Source organism: Dreissena polymorpha, chromosome 9, assembly GCF_020536995.1.
Source record: "Dreissena polymorpha isolate Duluth1 chromosome 9, UMN_Dpol_1.0, whole genome shotgun sequence".
NCBI lineage: Eukaryota > Metazoa > Mollusca > Bivalvia > Myida > Dreissenidae > Dreissena > Dreissena polymorpha.
In genome coordinates, this window is record NC_068363.1 from 36,994,930 (window position 1) to 37,002,895 (window position 7,966).

The window sequence follows — 7,966 nt, forward strand, 5'->3', positions numbered from 1 at the left end:
CTGTATATAGTTTTTAAGTTGTTAAAAATTAAGGGAATTGAAATGCATTCTCCTTTATGCTAATCAATTTTAATTGTGATGCTATGAGGTTTATTTTTATTTGAACTTATTGTTAAATGAATAATTCTCGGCCAAGTGAAGGGTTTGTAACTCCTTAGAACCGGTTTAAACTCCAAGTGCTTTTTTGTTGACCGTTCTAAGGAAGTGACCCCAGTTTTGTTCATATTTGTGTGGTTGTACATGTATGTTCGGAATACCGTTAGGGCCATCGTGGTTATTCACTAAAATCCAGAGGGCGAGAATGCGAGAACGCGATAGTACGATGGCGACAATGCGACAATACGATGACGACAGTGCGACAATACGATGGCGACAGTGCGATAGTACGATGGCGAGAATGCGAGAACGCGATAGTACGATGACGACAATGCGACAGTGCGATGACGACAGTGCGACAATACGATGGCGATAGTGCGATAGTAGATAAACCCTTTTTCTCTATCGTATACAGAATTCTATTCTCCAAAGCAAGATGTAGTTTTAAGAACTGAACTCCAAATATAAACGCTACAAATCGGTATAGTACGAACATGTTAACTGTAAATCTAGATTCTAAAATGGAATAATATTTGCAAAAGTTAAAGTTATAACTCGCCGGGCTGCCCAAACCAGAAGAAATTGTCAAAATCGGCAGAGAAATTTAAGTATAATTTAAAAAAAGACGTTAGTGGGTACATCAAAATGTATAAACTCGGCGCTTCGATGTACGCTAATCGATAACTATCGGTGTCACGTGACTAAGTTACGAAACAGTTAAACGCGCGGGGGTAAAACATAAAATGTTTATTTGTTGTGTTTAACCCGCTATAAATCCATTAATAACAACGGAAATATACTAAAAGTTATATTTTTTTGAAAGAGGAATGAATAAGCAACAAGATAACGTATAAATCAATAAAATCGGATGATTAGTTTTTGCATGAAATTAAATTTACTACAGTAAGGGTCAAACACTCGATTCAACTCCTGTCAATATACGCTCCGTGATTGATAGAAACATGTGTAGATCCCAAAAATCCAGTTTTAACAAAAAAAGTATCGAACCTGAGTAGCCTGTGCATTAAGCCCCGTTTTCACAGATCAACACTCATATCATTGTTTAACTAGCCAATTAATAACGCCGAAAGAAGTCCATGTACTCGTATCGATTATGTGCACTGTTTTATTGGAGATAATGCCATAAACACTAGACAAATAAGATGCTTTGTAACTAAAATATGGACCTAAGAATAAACAGACGAACATGCGTCTGCCATCTTAGTCGTTATTATTGAGCCCTTTCTTTTTAGGCTACAAATCACTAAGATAAAGAGAAGTGCAAACATTAGGGTTTTATTTCTGTGAAGCTGTCCTAGAGTTCTATATAGATTTATTTCGACAATTATATAAAGCGATAACATGCGTTGTCAATAGAATTGCAAATTTCGTTCGATGTAAGCGAATGCACACTTAATGTCTAACTCTTTATGTAAAAGATGAAAATGCACATGCTTGTTTACATAAGCAAGTGAAATAAAGTTCAACACATGTTCTCCACAATTCTTGAACTGAATATTTTTAATGATGTATGTTATGACCAGAATGCTATGTTCATTCACAAAAAAATATGTTTACGAAAATAATGGTTGTATGTTGAGATTGTTTTTTATTGTTAAAATTTGGGTTGGGAAATTATCGTTTTATTATCGATATAAATTTTTAATAATGAGCGAGTTAATGTCAGTTAATTATTGGCCATTGTGCCCCAATTATTTAGTTTTGAGACGTATCGTAAGCCGGGAGCGAACATCAAGGATCCGAGAAGATACATGAGGATGCCTTTTTGCCCTGTTGTTACATAACATAATTTAGAACACAATACGTGTTTATTTTTACACCAATTGTCTTTTAAAACGTAATTTATTGTTTCTTGATTCATACGGATATTGGTATGCTTATTATCAAAATCGACAGCATGTTACCCTGCTGTAATCACGTCCTGGGTCATGGCCGTAAATCACGGGCGCCACCTCTTTGTTGAGATGCAATTATAAATGATCCAATGCAATTTCCGCATTGGCGCTCAGGCCCGGATGTTTTAAATGTCATGGATAATTTTACAATGCGATTAGGTTGTATATGTGTGTTTCAGCATATATCGCATGATTTTTAAAATCGGACAATGAAGTGCGATTCAGCGAAGATTAGTTCATCCAAGAATGCAAAGAAACATACCTTCTCAACCCATTTAAAACGTGAGAACCTTTATAAGTTGAGGAATGATGATGTTTTGAAAATAAGTTCGATGAGTGTGTCCTCTGTGGCGAGCAAATTTCTACCCAATTAAATCACTAACGACATCCAACGAGTACGTACAATATATATTAGATGCTGCATGCACACAAATATTGCCGACGTAATAGATAATTTTCATTTATCCAAAAGAGATGGGGCCAATGCAAAGGACATCATCACACGAAGTACATTTCAAAGATAATTATATTTGTTATATTTACTTTATTTTTCAACTTACATACGAAGGCTTCAATCTTTTAACAACAAAAACACATTCTATAATAAATAATAAAAAATATATATATAAGTTATCAACTCAATTAAGAAGTCACCAACATGAGTAAAACATAGTGTACGATATATACCAAAACTTGGTAATACTCAATAAAACCAATAACAAATTTCTTAACATTATCAAGATAGTTTATCGATAGCAATGGTTGTATACAGGTATAATAATTCACCAACTAAATATATATAAGATCTGGTACGAATTGTCATATCCTTCCATATTTTATTAAACGAGTTCAGGAATTTTGTTAGTAAGCGAGCCTTTGGCAAGCTTACTAACGAATTTCCTGAACGAGTTTAATAAAATATGGTATGATTTGACAACGAGTGTCAGATCTTTTTTATCACATGCTTTTAAATGAGCAAATTAAATAAATATTAACGCAAACATAATGATAAATCCCGAATGTTGTTTACATGGCAACGTCATTTCAGCAAAATAACAAAATGAGATTGGTCAATAAACGAAAACTAAGCCAATGAAAACGCTTAAAAATGTTGTATTACACATGTGTAATATAAAAAAATGTAATGGTTGTACAAGATAAGTATTGATGCACGATATCAAAGGGCCTCGGTAATTTCAGTGTTAAAGGCACTCAATGAAGTTACATGGAACGATTTTTTTCTACTGTAAATATTAATATATTGGCCGATTATTTTAAACAAAACAGAAAAAGATACTGGTATAACCATTCTCTATGATTTTGTGTTATAACCCCCAAATAACCATTATCTATGATGTTGTGTTATAACCCCCAAATAACCATTATCTATGATGTTGTGTTATAACTCCCAAATAATCATTATCTATGATGTTGTGTTATAACCCCAAAATAACCATTATCTATGATGTTGTGTTATAACCCCCAAATAACCATTATCTATGATTTTGTGTTATAACCCCAAATAACCATTATCTATGATGTTGTGTTATAACTCCCAAATAACCATTATCTATGATGTTGTGTTATAACCCCCAAATAACCATTATCTATGATTTTGTGTTGTAACCTCCAAATATTTCATAGTTCATTTTATTTACATTGATTTCCTTTTTCTTACTGGCATCCGTGTGCAGTTTTCATTAATGAAGCAGAACTGTGTAGGTTTTAAAAAAATCTGCTTCATCTTGTAAGCGTAATTTCATATTTTTTTCAACTTCAAGGGGAGATGATTCTGAACTTATTCTTACGTTGCTCATTTACGATAGGGGTTAAGTACTCATTGATATAAAAACACTGTAAAAGTTTTAATGTGTTTACGACCCCCCCCCCCCCCCCACCCTCTCACACATATATTTCATGGGCATAATAAACACAAAAACTGGTTACAATAAAACAGCATATTTATTTAAACTAAAATGTCTACATCAAAACAAGAAGTTAACATAGAACACAAATAAAATAATTTGATTCTACTGGGGCTCGAACCTTGGGCCTCTCACATGTGAAGCGAGCGTGTAAACACTACACTACTGAACCGCTTGAAAATTAATAGTCGGTTTAAATGAAAACCCGGAAGTTTAAACGCTGGATAGTGAGCGGGGTTAAAGGTCCATACCAAAGGGTCCATACCACTGGCAAGATACGGGTCAGGCCTGCGGCCTTCTTTATGTGGTTCTTAAAACAAAAACCCTGTAGGAGGACTTGATAGTAATCAGACTGGGGTGCTGTGATGGTGCTCCTCATTGATCAGCGGCTGCTTCCTTTATCAAGACTCATTATTACAATTAATAATACGTGACGCGCTTCGCGTTCTATAGTGCCTTTATTAGTAACTAGGTGGTTGCTAGGATAGTGGAGCAAAGAACTTATGTTTTTATACAAAACCAGAAAGTTTCACCGGTTCGCGTATTTGCCCAGTCCCTGTGATCTTTTATTATTGCCCAGTCCCTGAGATCAGTTATTAATTAAAATAATTAGCTTTGCATTATTGGCAATAAATGTTGTAGTAAATGTAATAGGCACAAATGCAGTACTTAATCACACTAATTTAAACAAAAAGTCACCACTATGCAAGATATTCTGACAACAAAAATATATACATTGATCCGTAAAATAACTTCTCCTCCCATAAGCGAAAAAAAACGTATTACATACTAGTCGCCGCACTTCAGTGCGACGCCAATTACATGGGAAGCAGGGTATAGCATGTGATAAAAGATAATACTTCTTCTTGAAATGATGATATGGGTCCCTTAAACCAAATGCTTAATTAACTAAAATGAAAAGGTCAACACATCTAAATTAGGCACATATATGTTGTTTTTCCCACCATCAACTCCAAAAAAATGAAGATAGCTCTGTCTTTTTTCGGTAACTTTTTTTAATAAAACATGTTATATGTTCTAATCTTACAAAGAGGAACGTTTAAATCCAGCAAAACATTATGAGAAAACTACTTTTTTTCTAATTAGACACGCACGCGACTCAAATGTGCTGAAGTAGTCAACTTACAAAAATAAACCTTTGCATAAAACATATCACTTGTAAATAGCTATAAATGTTCATTGGCGCCGCCTCCTATTCTTAGCGCCACCTCCTTGACAGTTGCTCCATCTCTTTTTGAAAAATGCAAATGTATCTAGAAGCCGATGTGTTTCACATGCATTAACTTGTTTATGTTTAAAACAATCGTTTTATGTCGTGAGCGATTTAATTGGCTGTACATGTGTGGATGAATTTATCTTCGCTGAATCGCACTACGTTGACTGATTTTTAAACGTAATGCGAAAAATAATGAAAAAATAAATAAAACCTAATCACCCTGTACAAATATCCGTTATATTTTAAAACATACAGGCCTGACCGCAACCTCGGAAGTAGCATTGGCATTTATTTATGCATCTCAAAAGGAGATGGCGCCCTTGATTTACGGCGGTGTGATTGCGATTATGTGACCTCAGATTCGTAACTTTAAGGCAGGACACAGCCAGGCGCTTCTGTCAAATAAGACTTAAAACCAATAGTCGTCATCTTTAATGACATCATATTCCCCCACGTAAGATGTACCGCCAATGGCGACGTTGTCCTTACTACAATAAGAAAAACAGCATCCTAATCACAGTATTTCATTTTATTCACATATACATGTATCTGTAACATTTGTGAAAATTCAAATTGTTGTCCCGAATGATGATTATTATTGTTATGATTATTATAGTCAGTTTCGTTTTTGTTTAAGAAGAATGTAATACAACAGCTATTTCATTGACATTTTGGAACAGTCTTTCAAATTATTTTCAATTAGCACCAAGGTCACTATTTTGAACATATTTATCAGAGAATAGTGTTTCACTCAATACTTCGGACAAACCATTGACTTTCCAAAGTGTGAAGAAAATATCTTTACAATGCGTTATTAACAATTACTTAGTAAAGAAGTTTAAAAAAAAAACAAAAACAAATTATAATCATTGTTTAAAGCCTATGACAGATGTTGATTAACACTAAATTTTGGAATATCTATACGTTTGGAGTAGGTACTTTCAAATATAAATACTAATGCATATTGTGCAGAAGAACATGTTATGTGCTAATTAAGTAACACAACACAGCCAATATATGTTTACATGGCAAATGGGCACAAACTTGAAGGTGTCATACTAAGTACATTATACTATCATATAAACGAGAATCGAACCGAATGTGTCTGTTTGCAACTCTGGTAACATAAGTGCAATGTTATGAGTATAAATACATTACATTGCATTGTCGGCGTTTGCCAATAAACAACTGTATGTCATCCTCATACGTGAACAACAGAGTTGATAATCGTTAATAAACAACATGTTTGGTCTTCCCGCGTGGTTCCCATCTAGCGATAAGAAGGTTTCGGGTATGATCCTCATTCTGAATGCGTTTTTAATATATTCTAATAAGACATTAAGTGGCGGTTTTACCGAAGAATCCAACTGAAGAGTGTCTATATGAGTTGTAGGCTTTTAATGCAATCAATATACAATAAATAGGGTTAGAGACGAACGTTTTAGACTAGACAAGATAACTCTTTACATGCAGATACACAACAACAATGCGTTTAAATGTACAGTCTACATCAACACGTATCCGAAATATTGAAACAAATAACGACAATCAAAACAACTCAGTCTCAATGACAACTATTCACCCCGCCCTGATCCTTTTGAGTTTCAAGTGGTTGCTTGTACAGTGAGGTGACTTGACTGCATCGTGCCTTCAGCACATTGCCTTAATTTGATACACATATAAGACATGATTCATGAACATCGTTTCACGGGCAAATACGTTATAAAACAGGCATTAACATATTTCAAGTCTGTAAATTGTGACCTTATGTTTCTAGATAATGCCGTCTGCAAATGCGTTAAATGAGAACACCATTGTCACAAATTGGTATACAATTTTTTCTATTGGAGGGGCGCGAACATGGTACGTACACATACGAACGGATTGACTGTCGGACGGACTAAGGCCATTCCTTAAACCAGCTGTTGCCTCGGTTGCGCATAAAATAGCCTCGTTCTTGGACAACTAGATTCATATGCGTTAAGTGTCGTCCCATATACGCCTGTGCAATCCGCCTGAACTAAATTTTCGCTATGAAAAGACTTCCTTTAAACAGAAAATGCCACACAAGGGAAAGTGAAGTACCTGATTAGCCTATGCAGACTTCAGAGGCTAATCTGGGCCGACACTTTTCGCACATGTATGAGATCAAGTTTACCCAGAACGAGGCTGAAATTAAATAATGTTTATCAAGGGTAGATATAGCTGTCACCTCCGTCCCACACATAAAAGCGTTTCATTCAAGGGGCGAAAACTCGCACGAGAAGGCCTCGAACCGTGAAGACCTCTGGGTCACTGCACAGACCACAACAGTTCACCAGGACCCTACACCGGCGTGTACATTTTAAATATGGAACAAAACATGTTACCCATATCCAAAGAAAATACATGCATGATCATTGGTCGAACAAAACTTAAATTGACATTTCATCCTGATTTATTCTGTTTTGACGGATGATACATTGAATACGGTATATATTTTACGTCCGGTTCCTAAATATACCAGGCGCTTGGCAGAGAGGCTAGCTGTTCCTATTCGATTTTACTTGCTGCATGACTGGGTAAGCCAAGACGTCAATACTAGCGTAGGCAGCGTACGAAACTTCGATCTCTTTAAAACGCCTGAACGGCTGTCCGTTTAGTACAGTGGAAGGAACACGCTCTTCTCGCAAAGTAGAAGGTACACGCTCTTCTCACCTCGGCGACCCTGGTTCATTTCCCACGCCCGGTGCCTGTGCTTTTGGTCGGTAGTTTCCATGCGGCGCGCGATCAGAACAAAATGATGTGACTTT